Source organism: Lissotriton vulgaris, chromosome 7 (assembly GCF_964263255.1).
Source record: "Lissotriton vulgaris chromosome 7, aLisVul1.2, whole genome shotgun sequence".
In the NCBI taxonomy this organism is placed as follows: domain Eukaryota; kingdom Metazoa; phylum Chordata; class Amphibia; order Caudata; family Salamandridae; genus Lissotriton; species Lissotriton vulgaris.
In genome coordinates, this window is record NC_141695.1 from 241,294,823 (window position 1) to 241,315,657 (window position 20,835).

Below are 20,835 nucleotides of genomic sequence, written 5' to 3' on the forward strand. Positions count from 1 at the left end.
TCTCAGACCAAAAATAACAAGAGTGAGGTCTATAGTAATGCGTTCACCCACAGAATGTGACAGCTTATTTTTAATAGCTTCCCAATATTCTAATAAACTTGGACAATCTAAAAACATATGTGTATCCGTGGCTGCAGTTAACCCGCATCTAGGACATGAAACTGGACCTGTTAATGAGAATTTTGTTAACCTGTGGGGAGAATAGTATGCCCTATGCAAAGTAAAGAGGTGGTTCCGACGGAGCCACGATGGTTTAACTAAATCCCAAAGCAATGAACAGGAAGCAATCCAGAGCTCTTCCACATCTAGACCTGGCATTAGTTCTGCCCACAAATTTGTTGGTAACTGAAAACTAACATCTATTTCATCTATTATTTTGTAATACCACCGCGAGATTTCTTTTTTTGCCACTGGGCTATCTAATAAAGAGGTCACCAAGTCACTAAGGCCGCCTATAGGCTGCTTGTTGCGTCGCATTGGCTGATTGTTATATGACTGAGCCCAACTGGAAATCTGAATATATTTAAATCTTGACAACTCAGGGCCGACTTTGTTAATAAGATAATCCCATGGGAGTAAAGCCCCGTCCATAAACAGGTCATCCCAACAATAAATACCAGCTATTATTAAGGGGTTATTAAGGGCGTCTATTGTCCATAAGGGAGGGGCGGGTAAGTTCCATATCGGAGCCCTCGCTGAGTAGTAGCCAATCTTTATCGCTTGTCTAACTTTGTACCAAGTAGATACACAACCTTTTAGAACTTTCAGTTTGATCTTTTTAAAAAAATTGGGGTCGCTAAACTTAAACAAGAAACCGGCATGATTAACTCCCTTGCTTTCCAATAAAGTAGAAAAAAGAGGGCCCATCCCAGTAGATATCGGAGTTTTAAGCAACATACGCATGTGCGACAGCTGGAACGCCCATGCATATATTTGAAGTTCTGGTCCAGCCAGCCCTCCCTTCTCCCTCCGTCGTCTGATTTTTTTCCACGAGATTCTGGCACTTTTATTATTCCAAATAAAGCTGGTAATAGCACTCTGTAGTTTAGAAATTAATTTTGGATCAAAATAAAGTGGAATTGAATTAAATAAAAAAGAAACTTTCGGTAAAATGCTCATCTTCACCAAATTAAGCTTACCCGGAACAGAAAGCGGGAGATGAGACCAATCTCTCATGAGTTTCCTACACTCTGCAGCTACTTTATTCTTTTTCCCAGGTCCTATGATTAATGTGAGCATTGCCTATCCTGGCTATCAAGACTAACAGTCTTGATTCCAATGGGGTCTCGATGATTCGGACACTATCAACTGAGGTACCATCCTAAGCGAGTTCAAGATTGGTCACTGTATTTAGTGCTGAAGGGAACTAGCCTCACCTCTCGTTAGATAAATTCCCCTACCAGCTATAAGCTGAGTTGGCATAGTACACGACCAGTTGGCTCATTGCTCTGTGGTGGTTTTCTTCTTGGTTTTGATAGATTGGAGCTATGCACACAAATGAGGATAAAAAAAAAAAAGAAAAAAAAATGAAGAGACATATATGAGTCTGTATTGACAGGATATCTGTGCCATTGAATTTTGGTTGCAGTGATAGAAGCATTATTGAGAGTTCCGTCAAACGAATATCTGTTTTGTGACTGTCACTGTTCTACATCGTACAAAGCATTGGTAAAGGTAAGTCTGTAACTGTTTGTTTTGTCATGTACCGTAAAATGTGGTTTAGTCACAAACATTGATTGATTTTCCTCACAGTCTGAAAGTAAACTCACTTTTGACTGTCATAATGTCTTGTATTTTTAAAACTATTTTTCCATTTCGTTTCATCACTCTTTATCGACATTATTTGTTTAAAAATTATTAGTTTTACATTTTGGATAATAAATTTCAATAAGCTAAATGGTCTTCAGTCATGTTCTTATGTAATCTTTTACTGTTAGTTTTTTAAAATCACTGTGAGTCAGACACGAAACTGTAACGAAATTTTTTTGGGGGGGGGCAAATTAAAAAAAAATTGTTAGGCGAAGTTGAAGGTTTAATTAGTTGGCAGAGTAAAGGTGCAGGGGCTTTTAGGAGGGGTAACATAATTGCAAGGCCTATTTAACATTCAAATGGATGTTTATAGAGATGTGAAACGTTGAGGTGCGTCGGTGTGTGTACCTAGAATATATATGTTACCTTAGGCTGCTACACCAGACGGGAGGGGCGTGGGGGCCTGAAGTCCTGTGAATTTAATGGGGGTTAGAGAGTAATTATTTGTGTGATTTTGAAGCGTTTACATATAATGAGAGAAGTTGTTTTTGAAGTGAAAAAATGGTATTAGCAGAGATACAGATAATGCAGATAGAGAGAGAAATGGTACATTACATGTGATACCGTCGTCAAAAAGTGCTAATCGTTAATGAATTCCTAAACTTTCTGTCAGACGACAAAATTACAGTGTGGTTTGTGGCCGTGGCCTGCACTGGTGGGGGTGGGATGAGAGGGGGAGGGGGCCAAAGTGGTAATGATTAAGGTATTCATAAACTTTCTGTCAGACGACAAAATTACAGTGAGTTTTGTGGCCGCGGCTTGTATTGGTGGGGGTAGGGTGAGAGGGGCAGGTGGTCGAGTAAAATAAAATGAAAAGTTGGTACATTACATGTGATACCGTCTTCAAAAAGTGGTAATGCTTAATGAATTCCTAAACTTTTTGTCAGACGACAAAATTACAGTGTGGTTTGTGGTCGTGGCCTGCACTGGTGGGGGTGGGGTGAGAGAGGACGTGGTCGAGTAAAATAAAATGAAAAGTTGTGATCATGAGGTTGTACACAGGTTCGTGTACTAGAAATGTGAAATTGTCGACAAAAAGTGGAAATGATTAAGGTATTCATAAACTCTCTGTCAGACGACAAAATTACACTGTGGTTTGTGGCTGCGGCCTGCACTGGTGGGGGTGGGGTGAGAGGGGAGGTGGTCGAGTAAAATAAAATGAAAAGTTCCGGCCATGAGATTGTACACAGGTTTTTGCAGTACATGTCTTCATACATTGAGGTAGCAAACCGAGTATACAAATATCTCTCTCCCTCCTGCCGTTTGAGTCCATCTTAATCTCCCTTCTGCTTTCCGTCTCCGTTGCCCTGTGTTATCTTACTGTGTGTGTGTGTCTGTCTGTGTCTGCCTTCAGTCCGGGGTGAGGAAGTTTGCTGTGGAGGCACACACAGATAGTCCCATCAAAGTAGTTGGAACGTTTTCAAAAAACTATTTATAAAATCGAGATGCTTTTTTGAAGCGCTAGTGAATGTCTACTTTCACAATTACCGCTCGGTTGCTTCCATAGAGCAGAGGGTATGTCATATTTCACTACTTAGTGCCTCTGCATCTGCACTCTGTTCTCTGGTGGCTGGCGGAGAAGTGTTTGTTATTGTGGAGATGAAAGCGTGATAAGTAGTGAAATACGACATAGCGTCTGATCTGTAGAAGCAGGGGAGCAGTGATTAACACTGAGTCAAGCGGAACTGCGGCGGTGCTTGGTAACAGTAATAAATTATTTTTTTACAGAGGTACAACTTTTTGCATGGTGCACGACCCACTAAGAAAGGGTTGACGGGCCGTCATAGGCACGCAGGTTCTAGTATGAGTAAGTCAGGTCGACAAAAGAAAACATGAAGTTAGTACATCTGAGGTTACGTGGAACACATGAATATTCTTTTAGTATACAATTATTTCAGTTGAGATTATGGATTAAAAGAGAGAAAGTGTATATTTGAAATGTTTATTCAGAAATGCACTGTTTTCAAGGCAAGTCTCTTATCTAATACGAGTACAGACATTGAAAGAAACAAAGTAATCGGTATAGTCACTAGTAAATAGAATACAAACGGTATAGTTGATGTAAAATGAATATGGTTTAGCAAAATTAATTGTACACTGTTATGAGGAAGTAAATTATATTTTATTAAATCTAAGAAGGTCTCTGGCCTTTCAGTTTAGGAACGATACATGAAAATGCTAGTGGTTAGACATCAGCTCATTAACAATCGGCTCTCTGTATGCGAAGCACTATCAGGTTTGTGTTATGCTATTGTGTAAGGAAAAAAAAAGGCGCCAAAAGCGATAAGTTGGCTGGAGGTGTATGTATGTAATCTGTTGGAACGTTCGCAAATCAGTGTTGAGAAGAACTACTGTATTGACATATCTTTTGAAGGTTTCAGTACTCCATTTGAAATACAGCACGAAAAGCAATGGAAATATTAGTGAAAGAACATATTTTTCTCTTAGGTATTAAAAAATATTTTAGTTCATGGAAAAGTAAAGGAGCAGAGGTGTGTGAGGCGGAAATAAGCAGTTCAAAGGAGAAATGGCGTTTACAGTTATAAAAAACTCATGCTATCTTTACACATTAATCAGGGCACATGTAGCATATATTAGCCAGTTTTGCTCGGAGTACGTTTGAAATAACATAAGATAAGATATGCAACAGAATTGTTGAGATTAGAGTTTAATAAAAAAATAAAGTTTGAAATCGAGTAGCTGAGGAAAAAAAATTTAGTCCACATAAAAGACAAAAATCTGACCAGCAGGATATTATAATGTCCACTGTTAGTAAAGCCAATAGGTCTGTTGATGTAAAAAAATATCCAAGAAAACGTGAAAAAGATAGGGAGGCAAAACGAAATGTGGACGTCAATGGCTTGCATAAGAGTCATCCTACAATTGTGTAGGCGAAGTAGGCAGCTACCGCTTCTAAAAGGAAGTCACTGTTATGATCCGAAAACATGTCAGCCATCCAATTGAGAAGAGGAAAACAGCATTCATGGTCTTCTATTACCGGAGCCTCTAGTACCATCAGAGGGCAGCTCGGTGGGTTTTCAATGTAGCTGTGTGTCAGGAAATCTTTGCGCCGCTGCGAATATATTCCAATGACCCAGAACTCCTTGTATTGCTGCAAAGGCCATAATCCCTCTGTTGCAACAAAGCTGTTCATGATCAATTAACGGATTCATGAGATGATTGTAATTCACTTCAGGAGGTACCAAGTTGCAGAGACAAAAGTCCAGGGACCACATGAAATCACAGCTCAGGCAATGAAATACAGGCTGCACACAGGTGAAATAGGAATATCGAAATGATAATCGATATGATGCATTCAAAGTCGAGAGTGGTAAGATGCCGTAGTAGTCAAGCATCCTCTGGCGAAATAGTTCTAAGTGTTCCGGCTCGTTTGCGAAGACAGGAGGGACATCCATTTTGAAATAAACAAGATAGGAACACAAAAGTCGCAGCACTGGTAGTTCAACAGGAAGTCCAGAAAAATAGGTCGCCGACTATGGAGTGAAGAGTAGCAGAATGACTTGAAATAATTTCTGGCAGACCAGTCACTAAACCATTGCTTAGTAGTTATAAAAAAATAGCCTGTCCTGAAGTGGAGGATGCGTTAAAAATTAAGGGAGTCACCTCAGCAAATTGTAAAGGAAGGTCACTATTTTATAAGGAATGCTCTTCTCTGTGAATATTAGCTAAGTGAAAGATATGTGTGCGAACAGATGGTAGGGTAACTTGTTTTTGTGACAATAAGACTGTTGTTCATGTCTTGTGATTCAAGGCCGGAATTCTCGGCCAGATGGAAACATCAAGGTTCACATGCGGGGGTAGATAAACTAAATTCTTAAAGGGAAGCATATGCAGAGTGAATATTACTGCGTAAGCTTTGCCGTTTAAAAAGTCATAGTAATTTTCATTACATGTAAACAAAAATTACCACTGATGAAGAATAAAGAAAAAGTCGGCATAATAGCAGGCACTGGTGTATCTTTGAAAAGACATGCAACATTACAGGGATTCTAGTTAAATAATTTATGTGATTGAAAGTGCCTGCATGTGGACGACTAATTACATGTTTGAGTACAGTCATTTCTATAAAGATTTAGGGGCAGATTAACATGCTCCGTGCGACAGTTTTGCTTCACTTGTCACATGTTAAAAGTGATGCTAAAGTGGCATAAGGGGATTGTAAATCTGCCCGACATTTTTCTCCCGTCTCAAAGGCATTTGTAAGTGAAAGGGAGCGACTTAATTTATGACTGTAGGAGGTACTGAGCTGCTGGTATCTATTTATGTGAAGAAATTTATAGAATTTAAAGAGTGAAAAAACGGGAAAGGTACACTAATTAATTTGTGCATTAGCCATGTTGCAGTTGTGGTTTCGGATTCTAAAAAGGGAAAAGTGTTTAGGCGTTCAATGTGGAGCCTTGAAAAAAACGTGTGTATGGTTTAGAAATGAAATGTAAAGGTTTAAAGCAGGGGTTTCCAAAGCGGTCCTGGAAGGCCAGATGCATGGCAGATTAAAAAAATTACTACATGTTTTTCAATGGGGTTATCCAAAAAATATGTTTCTTTGTCTACTGTGCAGTTTTCCTGCATGTTGCCTATTCTTTGATTTTTACCGTTGCTGTGTCTTATACATTTTCTCTCTATGCAGTTGTTGTTCTCCCTCACATGGGCCTTTAATTATGAAGGAATAGTGCCGCTGGTGCATCACTTTTAACATGGGAAAAAGTGACGTATCTGTGGCACAAGGCTTTCATAAATGAGACGTTTTGTATCTTATTCTTTTTGTTTCTCTTGGTCTCTTTGTGTTGGTTGTGGTTTTCACTATATTTATTCATTTCTGAGATTGTTTTCTTTTTGGCCTGAAAGCACTCTTAACTTCACTGTCCCTTCTGATATCTCTGTTCTTCTCGTGCTCTTTTTGTATGCTTTTCTGTCTCCTGTTCTCAGTCTTCTTCCTAGATTGTCTGTATGGTGGTGTATATCTCTTTTCCTCTTATTCACTCTTCTTCTGTCCATCTTTCTCTCTCTTCTGCTTTGTTTGTCCATCTCTGTGTTCCTTCTGCTCTCTCTCATCCTATTGTAGTGTTTGCTTGCTGTCCTCTCTGTGTCTGTACCTCCTGTTTTTTGTCTTCTTTGTTCTTTGTCTGTTATTTCTACTTTGTGACTCCGTCTGTATGGTCATCTTTTTCTTTATTATACCTTCTATTTGTTTCTTGAGTTTTTAGTGGTGGTGTTATTTTTCTGCCTATCTGTTTGTGCTTTGAATGCTAGTTTGTCTCTTTATGTTCCTCTTCCTGCTACTGTCTCTCTCTTTCCTGTACTTTGTATCTCTCCTGTCCTATATCTAATTTGTACTCTATATTTGATATTTTATTTTATATTTAGTTATGTTATGTGTTAAATAAACAATTATTGAACTTAGTTAGGCATTAGGATATCTAATGGTAGAGAATCTTGGGGAATTTATCTGTTATGCTTGTTCTTTGCTACAATGGCTCTATGTTGTGTAATAAATAAGTCTGTAATATGCTAATTACATTTTATTATTTTCTTTTTTATATTGTTTGGTGCTGAAAAGCAACTACCTGCCTTCCATATCACAGAATTCCAGGAATTATATTCTTTTTTTCAGGTGAGTTGGTATTTTTGCAAAGGCAATTTTTTTGGGTGCACATTAAAATAATAAAGAAGATTTTTTTAAATATTTGTGAAATTTCGGTTTGGAACATGATTTTGTCTTCTATTTTTCCCATGTCTGTATCTGCTTATACTAGATATGTATTTTGAGATATTTTTCCACTGACAGTTGAAATTATCTTTTTATGGGCCTGGTGCATGTGTTCTTTTTGATGGAGTTCAGATTTACGGATCATTTGAGTATAATTCTTTCCGGTTTCCATTAAATAATTCTTGCGAAGTGTTCATTATTTTTGAAATCATGCTGTATTATGTTTGGCAGTCTTTTTTCTTCATTTACAGAGGGGTATTATGATATGGTTCTTGGTGTGATGGGCATCTTTCCTGCATATCTGTGATTGTACTATCTATAGGCACTGTTTTACATATATTTGCAGAGCTTTATTATGATGTGGTTCTTCATGGTTAGCATGACATTTTGTATATGCTATGAAATTCACATGCTGAGTATGCTGTTCAAACATAAAAGCAACTGTCTCTGTGGGAAGTAGTAATCTGTTAAGTGAATGTTATGGTTTGTATATATTTTCCACTCCAGTGAATATAACTGTGTCCTAAAAGCCAAACCTTCATTTTCAAGGCAGATGTACTCGTACTCCGATGGGTTCTGGAAGTGGAATGGTAGTTAGAAGCTGAAAGTCAGGATAAAAAAATGGATGAGGCTTGGTGTGGTTGAAAAAATAAAAATGATTGGTTGATTGTAATACCTCAAGATTGAAGACTACGTTGCATGTTAATGTTTATGTAAAACGAAAAGTACTATTGGGTGTGAAAAAAATGACATGTAACAGAGCTGTGGATAGGCAGGTGTTTCTGGAGGGAAAACAGTCTTCTTAGTTTGCTGAAGAACGTTGAGATATGAACTTTTTACCTGTGCCTTCAGCCAGGTGCAGAATGAGGTGTTACCATGGAAACAGCCAGAGATGGAAGTGGGTGATGGGTGACTTTTATGTGACATTAAAAATATTGCGAGGGACAACCAACTGAAATGTAAATTTGATTTCAAAATTTTGCGGGAAGAAATATGATTGGTTGAAGAGACATATATGAGTCTGTATTGACAGGATATCTGTGCCATTGAATTTTGGTTGCAGTGATAGAAGCATTATTGAGAGTTCCGTCAAACGAATATCTGTTTTGTGACTGTCACTGTTCTACATCGTACAAAGCATTGGTAAAGGTAAGTCTGTAACTGTTTGTTTTGTCATGTACAGTAAAATGTGGTTTAGTCACAAACATTGATTGATTTTCCTCACAGTCTGAAAGTAAACTCACTTTTGGCTGTCATAATGTCTTGTATTTTTAAAACTATTTTTCCATTTTGTTTCATCACTCTTTATCGACATTATTTGTTTAAAAATTATTAGTTTTACATTTTGGATAATAAATTTCAATAAGCTAAATGGTATTCAGTCATGTTCTTATGTAATCTTTTACTGTTAGTTTTTTAAAATCACTGTGAGTCAGAGACGAAACTGTAATGAAATTTTTTGGGGGGGGCAAATCAAAAAAAATGTGTTAGGCGAAGTTGAAGGTTTAATTAGTTGGCAGAGTAAAGGTGCAGGGGCTTTTAGGAGGGGTAACATAATTGCAAGGCCTATTTAACATTCAAATGGATGTTTATAGAGATGTGAAACGTTGAGGTGCGTCGGTGTGTGTACCTAGAATATATATGTTACCTTAGGCTGCTACACCAGACGGGAGTGGGGTGGGGGCCTGAAGTCCTGTGAATTTAATGGGGGTTAGAGAGTAATTATTTGTGTGATTTTGAAGCGTTTACATATAATGAGAGAAGTTGTTTTTGAAGTGAAAAAATGGTATTAGCAGAGGTACAGATAATGCAGATAGAGAGAGAAATGGTACATTACATGTGATACTGTCGTCAAAAAGTGCTAATGGTTAATGAATTCCTAAACTTTCTGTCAGACGACAAAATTACAGTGTGGTTTGTGGCCGTGACCTGCACTGGTGGGGGTGGGATGAGAGGGGGAAGGGGCCAAAGTGGTAATGATTAAGGTATAGAAAAATATTTTAGTTCTAGAAAATTAATACACAATCAATTTCATAATTTTTTTCCTCTCGGATTTGTCTTTAAAAAGCACATACAGAGAAATTTATAGTAACAGCCTTAGGACACAAAGGGGCATTAAAAGAATTGACACACACTTCATTCACTCTTCCAGTCAAACCCAAACCAATCCACACAATCACATTCAAGCAACAACCAAAGAAAGCGCCGACGCGCGTTTCGGAAAAATGCCAGTACAAGTTACCTTCATCAGGGCGCAAAAATACAGATTATATGGATTTGCGAGGTCTTTCAAGATCCAACAACCCAATCCTGGGAAGGTGTCCTAGTAACAATCATGGCTGGAAGAAATAATCATAAAGCCTGTCTGCAGCAGGGTCCCTTAAAGGTGAAAAACGGGAACAAAGACGAGTCAAATTCGCCCTCTATAAAGATATGGGAGATCGTCACTGTCTGGATACAAGTCAGATAAGGCAGGAACGAGACAAGCTCAGCTATTCTGCCTAAGAACACATGGGTGTAAGGCATCACAGAACACTGCTTTCAGGTGGAATAAAAAATCGGGAACAGTACAGCACCTCAGGAGAACAACAGCGGACCTGAAGTAAATCAGAGTGATGACACAAATGGAGGGCAGCTAAAAGGCTTGAATGCAAGACGGTTTGCAAAGATAGGCAGTCTCCGGGCGTTCGATGGACAGCTTGAACGGAAGATTATTAGGAACTTGAATTCAAGGCGGCATGTCAGAGTCAGCAGCCTGGAAACGGACGGTCATCCTCCTAAGTAAATGAAAGGACAGCACGGCCCCTCGGCTACGCAAGCCGGATGCCTGGGTGAGTGAATGGGTTCATGCATGAATGTCTGAGAGGGACTGTGACTGTGGAGGTGGTTGTCTGGGTGGGTCTGTGAATGTTATGTTTATTAATCTTATATAGCACAAACAGTTGCCCAGAGGTGTCAAGTCGCTGCTAAGTATCGCACTGTGTGGGCAGAGTTAATAGGTGATTTACGAAAGGAAAGTACATTTGTCAGATTTATTATGCAATGGTAGGGAGTTCAAAAGTTTAGAAGCCCCTGTCACGAAACTTTTGCCTTCCCAGGAGGTGCATCTAAAGTTAGGGATCTTAACATTACTTGCTGCACCTGAACCTAGGGCATGAGCCTTGACTGGGTGAGTGAGTGAGTGCATGTATATCTGAGTGAGTTTCTGACTGGGTGTGGTTGTTTCTGAGCTGTATGAGTGACTGACAGAGTCCATAAGTCTCTGAGATCGTCTGTGAATGAGTGTGGATGAGTGTGGAAGCAACTGTATTGGTGTGTCAATCAATAAATCAAGGGATTTGTAAAGCGCAATACATACCCGGGAGGGTCTCAAGGCGCTGGGGGGGGGGGGGGGAGCCGCTACTGCTCGAAGAGCCAGGTCTTGAGAAGTCTTCAGAAGGTCAGTAGGTCTTGGGTCTGTCGAAGGTTGGTGGGGAGGGTGTTCCAGGTCTTGGCAGCGATGTGGGCGAAGGATCTACCACCGGCGGTGGTTTTTCAGATGCGTGGGACCGTGGGGAGGGCGAGGCAGGCTGAGCGGAGGCTGCTGGTGGGGGTGTAGAAGCTTAGTCGTCCGTTGAGGTATGCCGGTCCGGCATTGTGTAGGGCTTTGTGTGCGTGGATGAGGAGTTTGAAGGTGATCCTCTTGTTGATGGGGAGCCAGTGTAGGTCTCTCAGGTGGGGGGTGATGTGGCTGCTGCGGGGGATGTGGAGGACCAATCGTGCCGAGGCGTTCTGGATGTGTTGGAGCCGTCTTAGGAACTTGGTTGTTTTTCCTGTGTAGAGGGAGTTTCCGTAGTCCAGCCTGCTGGTGACGAGGACCTGGGTGACGGTTTTTCTCATTTTGGAGGGGATCCACTTGAAGATCCTGCGGAGCATTCGGAGGGTGTTGAAGCAGTATGCGGAGACAGTGTTGACCTGCATTGTCATGGAGAAGGTGGAGTCGAGGATGAACCCCAGGTTGCGTGTGTGGTTGGTGGGTGCTGGGGCTGTTCCCAGCGAGGTAGGCCACCAGGAGTCATCCCAGGCTGGGAGGGTAGAGCCGAGGATGAGAACCTCCATCTTGTCAGACTTCAGCTTCAGCCTGCTGTCCTTCATCCATTTGGCGACGGCCTTCATTCCCCTGTGGAGGTTGGCTTTGGTGGTGAGAGGGTCTTCCGTGAGGGAGATGATCAGCTGGGTGTCGTCAGCGTAGGAGATGATGTTAAGGCTGTGCTGGCGGGCGACGTGGGCGAGTGGGGCCATGTAGATATTGAACAGCGTTGGGCTGAGAGATGATCCTTGCGGGACCCCGCAAATGGTCTCAGTTGTCTTGGAGCGGAAGGGTGGGAGGCGGACGCTCTGCGTTCTGCCGGAGAGGAAGGATGTCATCCAGGCCAGAGCCTCCTCTTGGATTCCGGCGTCATGAAGGTGCCCTGTTAGGGTGCGGTGGCAGACCGTGTCGAAGGCGGCTGAGAGGTACAGGACGATGATGGCAGCTATTTCTCCTTTGTCCATTAGGGTCCTGATGTCGTCGGTGGCAGCGATAAGGGCGGTTTCGGTGCTGTGGTTGCTGTGGAAGCCGGACTGAAATGGGTCCAGGATGTTGTTGTCTTCGAGGTATCGGTTCAGTTGTTTGTTGACAATTTTCTCTATGACTTTCGCCGGGAACCGTAGCAGGGAGATGGGCCAGAAATTCTTGAGGTCCTTGGGGTCCGCCTTGGTTTTTTTTCAGTAAGGCGTTGATCTTGGCGTGCTTCCAGCTTTCTGGGAAGGTTGCTGTCTCGAAGGAGATGTTGATCGTTTTCCAGAAATGGGGAGCAATGGCTGTGCTGGCTTTGTTGAATATGTAGTGTGGGCATGGGTCAGACACGGATCCGGAGTGGATGGAGTTCATGGTCTTGATGGTGTCTCCGTCGCTGACTTTGGACCAGGTGATCAGGCAGCGGGTGCGCATGGTGGTCGCAGGGGGGTGGGCTCGGTGGTGGATGCGGGGGTCATGGCGTTGAAACTGTTGTGGATATCGGTGATCTTGCAGTGGAAGAAGTTGGCCAGCGAGTCACACAGGTCCTGAGAGGGTGGAATGTTATTAGTGTTGGAGCTGGGGTTGAACGTTGAAGAGCTCTTTGCTGTTGTGTGCCATGTTGTCTAGGCAGTCCTTGAAAGCGGTCCTCTTGGCGGTCCTGATGAGCTGGTGGTGTCTGTGGGTGGCATTCTTGTGGGACGTGTAGCTGTTTGGTGTACGTTCCCAGAGCCAGTTGCTTTCCAGTTTTCGACAGGTGCACTTTGGTTCCGGGAGGTCTTTGGTGAACCAGGAAGCTTTCTTGCTGGAGTGGTTGGCGGCGGGGGCCCTGAGTGGAGCAAGGGTGTTGGCGCAGTCGTTGATCCACTGTTTGAGGTTGAGGGCGGCGGTTTCGGGGTCGGTGGGGTCAGGGGGTGGACTCAGGGCGAGGGTGGTGGTCAGTTGGTCTTCGATGAGCTTGCCCCAGCAGCTGCGCGGCATCTTTTCGGTGCGGTAGTGCGTGGTGGGTTTCCTGAAGGTGAAGTGGATGCATTTGTGGTTGGTCCAGTGGGGTTCGGTGGTGTGGTCGAAGGAGACATAGGTACTTGGGGAGAAGAGGGGGTCAAGCATGTGTCCAGCGGCGTGGGTGGGTGTTGTTATGAGCTGTCTGAGTCCGAGGTTGGCGAGGTTGGCGATTAAGGCAGTGGTGTTGGCGTCATTGTTGTCCTCGAGGTGGAAGTTCAGGTCCCCGATCCCGCTCCCTGCCGATCCTGCTCCCCGCAGCGGCGGGGAGCAGGATCGGCGAGGGAGCGGGCACAGAGGGAAAACAAGCACAGGCAAAGGCAGGGAACGAAGTGACAGAAGCAAATACAGTCACAAAGCAATACAATCCAAAGACAGAAGCAGATACAGTACAAAGCAATACAACACAGCGGTCACAGGCAAAAAAGCGAGCGGGCACAAGCAAACCTAAGGCCTACCACTGGCCACCAGGGATGAGGCTCAGGTGGGAGCCTGCAGGTGGAGGGTGCCAGGAGCAGAGGCTGGTAACAGGAGCAAGGGCGCAGTCCGGTGGAGCTGCATGGCGTAAGGAACGACCTGCCTGAAAAAACAGGGTCAAGGGTCATTTGTATGAGAACATATGTGAGTGAGTCTGTAAGTGGGTGCATGAGTCTCTATGTGGGTGTGTGCATGGGTGTGCCACTCTCTGAGTAAGTATGTAAGTGCATACATAAGTACCTAACTGGGTATGTGAGTGAGAGCATGAGTATCTGAGTGGGTTTGTGACTGGATGTATAACTGTGTGAGTGGATATGGAAATGGGTGTATAAGTGTCTGAGGGTGTTTGTGAGTGTGTACATGAGTGTGTGACAGTGACCGGTGAGTGTGTACAAGTATATATCTATCTTTTTTAATGTATTCACATATATTCACGATGACCGCATGATGTCTCTGCGATGGTACATGGGGGGCTTGCTAGTAGTTGCAGAGTCGTCGCAAATATTGCATGTGATTAAAAAAGTCCGTTTTGGACATATAAATTGTGTCACTAACCAACACACACCCATTTCTCAAACACAGGGTCAAAGTATCTCCACCCTGACCTCTTATGTTAGTTTTCACAAAAATTTTCAGCCCAATGAACCGTTCACAGACAATAAAATGGTGGCTGCAACTTTCTGTTCAGGTTGTGTCCAGCCAATCAGAGCATTCCCGTTGGCAGGTGCATTTGGGTCAATCGCAAAACCACTTGACTCGATAAAGGCTTACACGGAAATGCATTGTCTTGGTGCACAATAAAATTATTGTGCAGTCCCACGGTGTTCCGCTTTGTTTTTTCCTCTGGAATTCCGGAAGGGAATGCATGGGGAAAAATATACATATATTTTCATCCTGGGTTTGTGTATTTGCTAGCAAGCATCTTGATCATTGGTGGTGCAGGAGAGAGATGATTCCACAAGTGCCTTCTTTAAAACTGCAAACACTTTTTTCCAATTAAGAGAAAACCCGCTCTCAAATTCTTAGGATATATCTCTTTTAGGTCACGCCTATGCAGCGCACATGCGCTGCTTAGGAAAAAAACCTTTAGAAATCGAACCGGTTTTTCGGGCAAAAACGTGCATATGTTGCATTGCTTTGAATGGCAACGCGTGCACATTTGGCGATTCCCTTACGGGAACGAGCAGCGCCATGTGTTAACAACTATCACGTTTGCTCCCGCAAGGGAAACGATACCTGCTCTCGGCCGCACTCCCCCCACCTCTTTGTTGCACGAGGCGTGTGAGCTTGTTCTTTTTTATTTCCGTGCCTCTATTTACCTATGCACACATTTAAAGCACAAAAAACTCTTAACACGCTCTGTCCTGAACACCACTCTTCCAAGCTATGACCCAAAGAGGTCATAATAATTTTGAACGTCGTTTGGGAGAATAACGTATCAGATTAGACGCTAGGGAAGTAAGGTCTCGCTGGAAGGGGAAAGGTGATCTACTATTCTTTCAAATTCCATACACAGATACTGTTTTTATACCCAAACAGGCTCCTCTGGATATCCTGTCAAGGAGAAGAGGAAGTAACTTCTCCCTTATTCAGGGAGATCTTAAGGACGTCCAGTGTAATATTGAAGAAGGCACTGCAGAAATTTAATTTTAAATTGGGAAAACGTGAAGTAAGTAAGTCATAGCGGGAGCTAAGGGAATCACAGCAGGAAACTGGGGGGGGAGCTGCTGCTAAAGACCCTTTGTGGTAGGTAGTGTGTGATTAAAATATAGAATGGGACAGTTAACTCTGAGCACCTATGCACAACCAAATCACTTGCACGCACAGGGGCAGAGGTCCACACCAGCACAGACGCTGCAATTACACTGTGAAGTGGTAGACGAAGCACCTCCAGCCTGTGAGCTGCTCCATGAAGTTATAGATGTGGCCTTGCACATTGGTCCTGTAGAGTAGGGGTCGGCTCGTGCTGTAGATGGGCATGCGGGGGTCCATGCTGACGCGGGGGATGTTGGTAGTCACCAGCACCGTCTCGTCCTTTGGGTCCGGGGTGGAGAGCTGTCCTTTGCCTCCTGCCACTTTGTTTGGGGACATGGGCTCGTATTGGGCATTGGCTGCATTCTCAGCCATCTCTATAGCCGACTGCTTCTTGTGGCTGCCCCGTCTGGAGGACAGTGTCTGGGACAGGCTCCAATGCTGGCGTTCCAGAGTGAGGAACATGGGGTGCTCGAAGTCCCCGCTCCTTCCTGAGGTGCTCCCGCTCTGACCTCTGGATCGGAAGGCACGGTTACCTTGGTGCCTTGGTTCCTCAGTGCCTGCCCCAGGGTGCTCCCTCTTTGGAAGTTTGTAGCCCCATCCCTGGCTGCTCCGGTCTGCCCTTTGGTGGCAGGGCCTGCGGTGTGCTCCGGGCACTCAGTGCTGAAGCAGAAGGTGAAGGGGGGAGGAGAATGGCACCAAAGACCGAAATGTATCGGGCCTGGGCACCCCTCAGAACTTGCTTGGCACAGAGGGAGTCCAGAAGAGGAAGATCCCTGCTCCTCTTCTTGCACACACCTGCAGGGAGGGACCTTTCCACATGCACTGCCCAACTTCAGACGCAGGTCCCCTCTCTGCCTCCCATCTAGAGACTACACCTAGGGGTCTATCGCTCCCCTACTGAGAATGAAATAACTGCTCAATCCCTCACTCCACCCTCCTTAGTCCCTCCAGCCCCCCACTGAGACTAAAGCCCTAGGTTGTTCACTCCCTGTAGAGGATGCACACCACGAGACGGGACTCAGCTGCTGGGACTTCCGCATGAGGGTCCATGCGCTCCTTGCCTCCGCTAATCACACTAACAATCCCGGTAAATTTACATCCTCATGCCCCATGTTTACATTCCCGCCTTCCCTTGTAAGCCTTCCAAAACTGATACAAACTTTCCCCGGTCTCTGCAGTACATCGCAGTTTTTTTAATTTCAAAGTTCCTGAAAGTAGACAAAACAGCCAATCTTTGTACATTAACAAGGAACAAACAAGGCATGAGTGAGCTGTGCTTCTCTGCGGTCCTAAAACCAGTATGATTTATAAAGATATCCGCTCCAATCCATCGTGGAAGCTGCTGGGCTGTAGACATGACAAGCTGTAAAACAACGTCAGCCCCTGTTCTGTGCAGGAGCTATTCCGTGTCCCAGCAGGGCAGTTTCACTTCACAGTCCAGCACTTGTAATTCGCGTCTCCCGGTGAAAGACAGCACAGCAGCAGTACGTTCTAATAATGACCAGGTTTAAAGTTTGCTTATGTGCTACATTTCAATGTTTTCAGTGTGCGTATGTGTGATATGTATGACCTTTCAAGTGATACTTTATTACGTGGAGAACAAAGTAGTTAACTCCATAAAATGTGTTTTATATCTAAAGTCACATGATTTGTGAAATGCAACCAATGCTCTAGCAACAGCCTTGAAACAAATGCAGTACCTTTTTGAATGTACCCAGTGTTGCTGGAGAGCAATAGAAGACCAGCCATCTACTTTGAGCAAAGGAGAAAGTGTCTGCATGGATTACACACAGGCTTTGACTCAACACCACACAATCACTCTGAAATGGAACGTTTGGGCTTTATGTACAAATCTTTGACTTTAGGAAGGGGTGATGCCTACAGGAAAAATAAAATACTATGTTGTTATAATGTTATTTTTCAGTACTTTTCATTAGCGGCGGGGTGGGCTGGACTGCCAACAGAGCAGGGGGAGGAGTGGTAGGCACTTCCTAAGTGTGCATGCCGGTTTGGTCGGGCCTCTTGGGCATGCCAAGCCGTCATGCACACCTGGCATGTTCTCCACCGGGCTGTGTTGCTCAGCCTGGGTGGAGAACATGCCCAGTCTCCCAGTCTCTATGTGAGCGCCGAACGACGGTGCTCCGACCAATCACAGCGCTATCAGTAGTGTCATAATTGGCTCAGGGAGTCTGGAGGCCTGGGTGCTTCTTGTTTCTGATTCCTGCCCCTGTAGTCTTTTAAGCAGGCGAAGAGGACAAGAGGCGGCAACAGGCAGGTAAGTGAGTTACGAAATATATGTTTTGTCGTTGCTTCATTCATTGGAGCGTCATCTGATCCTTTGGGATCTCTGACAAACTCTTTGCAGCATCAGTCATTTGCACACCAATTAAAAGAAGAAGAGTTTCAGCAGTTCATTGCGGGCACTGACAAGCTCTTTGAGGTATCGGTGACTCGCACACCAGTTAAAAACAAGCATTGGCATAGCCAATAGGTCTTGCTTTTGGGATCTTATAAGTATATAGTTATGCAGCACAATATCCTTGGTGCAACAACATTAACTGTTGCATGGTTAAACACTTATAAGGTCTCAAAGGCAAGACCTATTGGCTATGCCAATGCTTGTTATATATATACTGGTGTTCATCATTAGCCAGTTATAGTTAGAGCGTAGTTTCCATAGGAATAGTGTGACAAATCATCTCAAAAAAGTTCCCTGGTGTTTGTAGTTCTCCACAGAAAGTTTTGGGCTGAATCCTTGAGCGGGCGTCACAAAAAAGGGAGGTCAATAAAAGTGTGTTTCCCTTGGTAATTCCCAATGGGATTTCAAACATGACTACAGCTCGAACCAATAGACGGGATTACATCAAATTTGGCAGAAGGGTAGCTCTTGGTCCACAAAAATAACTTTTTTGTCATTTGGTGTAAATCCATTCAGCACTTTTAAAGATATTTAAAGAACCCCAAATTTGAATATTTAGAAGCGCAAATACTTTATTAGTATTGAAAATCTTGTGCAGAGATCTGATTGCATCACCTCAAACCAGGAAGTATTGGCAGCCATCTTGGGACTTGGCCTCAGCCTAGACCCCAAAAAATCCCAGAAACATAAAGAGAAGGGGGCAGGATAGGTAAACTCTGACCCCTAGCCCTGATGCTGAGGTCCGAAAGGGACCCTGGCAGAGCCGAAAAATCATTCTTTAAAAAACATTTAGCCACAAAATAGCAATTATTCACAAATTTGCAGCAATTTTTTTTTGTAAAGAATCTCAGTCTCCCGTGCTTCTTTAATTCTTTCGCTGCGGCGGCTATTCTGCCGCACTGCTAAGGGGCAGGGGGGGCGTGCGGCGCTCACACGCTGGTGACGGAACCGCTCCGTCACGCCCCTCGGGTGAGCTGTGCTTGTGACGGAACGGTTCCGTCACGGCCCCGCCCGCTCAATAGAACGCGCCGCGCAGGTGCGAAATCAGCGCCGCGCAGGCACGGTGAGCGGGCCGTGACGGAACCGTTCTGTCACCAGCACAGCCCACCCGAGGGGCGTGACGGAACGGTTCCATCACCAGCGTGGAGGGGTTAATGAATGGTCCCCGGGTGGCCCAGGTCCCAGTTGCCTATTTAACCGCATCGCTGCTGCGGCGATTTTTGCGCTGTGCGGCTTTTTTTAAAAAGCCGCGTTACATGACGAGCTCAGCTCGTCATCAGCACACCCCACCCGTGGCTGATGACGAGCTGAGCTCGTCATCAGCAGCGAAGGGGTTAAACATATAAATATATTGGCACATTTGTTAAGTATTTAAGTTCACAAAGGTCCTAGCTGGTGAATAAAGCAACTCAGCTTAAGAAGCAAAATCCTAAGAGTAAAAATACCTTCTAAGGGTTTGGTTGCTCAATATCCTTTTGATTTGTCTGTGTGAGTGTTGTCCTTCTGTACAGGTGTAGCTTCCCAGAAGATCCCTTCCTTTCTCTCCTTTCCCTTCTTTTCTTCCTCTCCCTCTCTTCAACGTCCCGTCTATTTCTTCCTCTTTTCTTCCCTTTCTTTTTCTTTCTTTTCTCTTTTCTTCTCTCTCTCAAATCTCTTTTTTACCCCATGGCGATACCTCTGATCTGGATCACGGCTTTTTGGTTTCCACATTTTATTTTATCTCAGAAGTAACTCGTGATGAATTCATATCTTTCCTCATATGTATCACCTTTATGTTATTCAAATTTTCTTGTATACTCTTTAATCCTAATAAAATGTATTGAACTAAAAAAGAGTAAAAATACAAAGAATTGTAATGCAAATAGTTTTACATTATATAAGCAGATGTGTGTACATTGTTAATGCTTTTGTCTTTAAACTGTAAACATCTATGAGACCATTTTTAGGGCAATATATGTGTAGAAAAACCATGAGGGACTTCCATGCAGACACAAACCACTAGCCCAGTTCGTACTTCCTTTCTTTAAATCTAATTTCGAAGTGTTGAATTTGCCTGGAGATAGTGTGGGTAATATAAGATTTAAACATGTAGGCAGTCCCCAACTTTAGGAACGATTCAAGCAGAACAGCAGCAGCGTCAAAGTCCACCCTCTGCAATTGTTATTGCGCGGAGCAGATAGCAGGGTCTGAAAGAGCTGAGCCTATTTAGAGGGTTGAGACAAGAAGTAAGGTAGTTGGACATAGACAGGCATCACCTAATACATGACCATGCTGCAGCCACCATTGCAGAGGGTCTTGGGGGAAGGAGATCATAGTGTCTGTGGGAGGAGTGCGGTGGCACAGACACAGGCAATGGAAAATCATAGAAGGCAGCAGGAAGGATAGGAAGAGGGGAAGGAGTAGATGAGTGATCTGTGCAGCGTCGTGGGCAAAAGAGGTGGCAGAAATAGCTACTTTAGATTGAAAGAGTCAGAAAGGAGAAAGAAAGCAGCGAGAGGTTGCATAAAAGTTCAAAACAATTTGCTAATCGAAATGGAGCAAACGGTAAGGATAAGAGCTAAAGTAGTGTGCAGAGAGTGAGGAAAAAAGAGAGGTAAAAAGTATGAGAAAAGAGGCAAATGGACATTAAAAAAATGGCCAGAGAAAGTTGTAACCTCAAAAGAGGCAAACAGGCAAAGTTGGGAGGGAGGCACAAAAATAAAGAAACAAGCGAAGGGGATAAGAGGTGCGACTAAAGGAGCAGAAAGCAAAATGAGTGAAGGAAAAGCAGTCAGAAGGGACCCAGAAGCAGCAGTGGAGTGAATAGCGGAGACTGAAAGCGCCAAGCCTGGTTGGAGGAAAGAGACAAGGGTATGGTAGTGAGACAGGGTGGAATATATGACATGTCAACACATACATTCACAACGCATGCCTTTTTGCAACGTGGTCATTACAATGACCACATTGTTACTACGTGTGCCATTAAATCGCAAGTCGTATCAATAACTTGCCATAGGGCGCACGCTAAACTTCGGAATAGTCTTAATTACTATTCCTACTCCAGTTTGTGCAACAGCAGGGAAGGTGTTGGATTTAAAATCCAACACATTCCCTGGTGTTGCATGTCCC

The 20,835-nt window shown here is 43.8% G+C and overlaps 1 protein-coding gene across 3 annotated transcripts in view; it reads right to left on the bottom strand.

The window, feature by feature from the left end:
• Positions 1-20,835, bottom strand: part of LOC147701285 (uncharacterized) — a 525,848-nt gene that overhangs the window by 330,588 nt on the left and 174,425 nt on the right. The window lies entirely within an intron of this gene.